Source organism: Capsicum annuum, unplaced genomic scaffold (genome assembly GCF_002878395.1).
Source record: "Capsicum annuum cultivar UCD-10X-F1 unplaced genomic scaffold, UCD10Xv1.1 ctg82307, whole genome shotgun sequence".
NCBI lineage: Eukaryota > Viridiplantae > Streptophyta > Magnoliopsida > Solanales > Solanaceae > Capsicum > Capsicum annuum.
Genome location: NW_025893090.1, coordinates 1 through 1560, shown reverse-complemented (window position 1 = coordinate 1560; position 1560 = coordinate 1). Strand labels below are relative to the sequence as shown.

Here is a 1560-nt window from a genome sequence, read left to right as displayed (position 1 = left end):
ACTAATGAACCATCTGCACCCGGGGATGATGTTTTAACAACAGAAATGGATCCAAAATCAGAAGCATGCGAAATGGTGTCCTTTTCACAAGCCAACTGTGAATTTATAAATAATTGAACTTTATGAGAATAGAGTATCCAAGAAAACAGAATATTGCCCCTTCTTATCATGCTAGCAACTGTGAATGCATAAAGATTTTATGAGAACTAGAGCATCCAAGAAAACAGAATATTGTCCCTTCTTATCATGTTATTTAAAGCACGGAACAATCCCTTCTTATCATGCTATTTAAAGTACGGAACAAACCCATATTGGATTTAAATCTAACATCACCTTGACTTCATCAGGCATTCTCCATTTGGACGTTCTAGTAACCTTGTTGTAGTAATACCTACAGAAAACAAACAAAGCAATCAACATTATGCACAACACACAAAAGTACCCACTGTAGAAGAACAATTGGAAAGAGGCCAAGAAAATATATAAGTTACACACTTTCTTCCCTCAGGACGTGTAAATTCTCTCCAGCCAGTTGATGCGTCTGCCCTCTGTCCTAATGAAAACAGCATGAAAGCAGGTCAAGTCAAAAAACAGAACATAAACAGTACCCTGAGAGTAGAAATCAGTAACTTCCAGCAGTACAATACTGGATGGAAGTGTTAGAATATGAATGATATAATGTCCCACATGGAAAAGGGCTAGTATGTACTGTGTAGAATATAACTACAAGCATGGTGGAAACATTGCCAAGCTGCGGCCGAGCTACAGCTATCCAAGGGTGATTAACTGAACAACATTCGCCTGATAATCGCATTTTGTATATATATATATATATATAGGTCAAATTCTGTCGTTTCTGAGTATTTTTTAAGGAACACCCTTGCCACAAAAAACAACACTGAGTGCGACAGTAAGGGTGTTCAAATCCTGCATTGAGGTTCTAAGTTCCACACTCAACACAGCCCCACCATAATTTTTTTTCCATTTGGACACTTTTGAAGCTCATAAACTACAGTTATGCTTTTTTTCGATGAATCAATTTCTGAACATGTGTTTTTTGTCCCAATTAGCTCTTGCAAAAGAGCTAGTAACTAGCACGCCATGTATAAGAATTTTGTTAAAATAAACTTAAAGGTAAGTTTTATAAAGTGGTTGTTATACTAGCTATCTTGCATGGGGCAGAGTATTTGGCTGGTCAAGAGCTCGCATGTTCGAAAGATAAAACGTAGCAGAAATGAGGATGTTGAGATTGGTGTGTGGGCATACTAGGAGAGATAGAATAAGGAACAAAGATATGCGAGAAAAAGGGTAGTGCTATCTGTGGTGGACAATTGACAAGAAGACTAGAGGGTTGGGGATAAAGAACCTAAAAATTCAAAGTAAGGCTCTCGTGATGAAATGGTTGTGGAAATATGCAAACAATAACCAACTGCTATGGAGGAAAGTGATTGGGGCTAAATATACTGAAGAGTGATGGATGGAAACAAGACTAGGTTCTGGAAGGATAATTGACATGAGGATGGGAATATGGAAATGATTTTTCTAGATATCTACAACTTG

At 37.5% G+C, this 1560-nt stretch overlaps 1 long non-coding RNA gene across 1 annotated transcript; it reads right to left on the bottom strand.

Annotated features, from left to right (window-relative positions):
- On the bottom strand, positions 1 to 1523 carry LOC124895455. The gene is made up of 3 exons (XR_007051724.1): positions 496 to 1523; positions 334 to 391; positions 1 to 95 (listed from the first exon to the last, which is right to left on the bottom strand). It is a non-coding gene; the product is annotated as an uncharacterized LOC124895455 (long non-coding RNA).
- Positions 1524 to 1560: the final 37 nt, after the last annotated feature.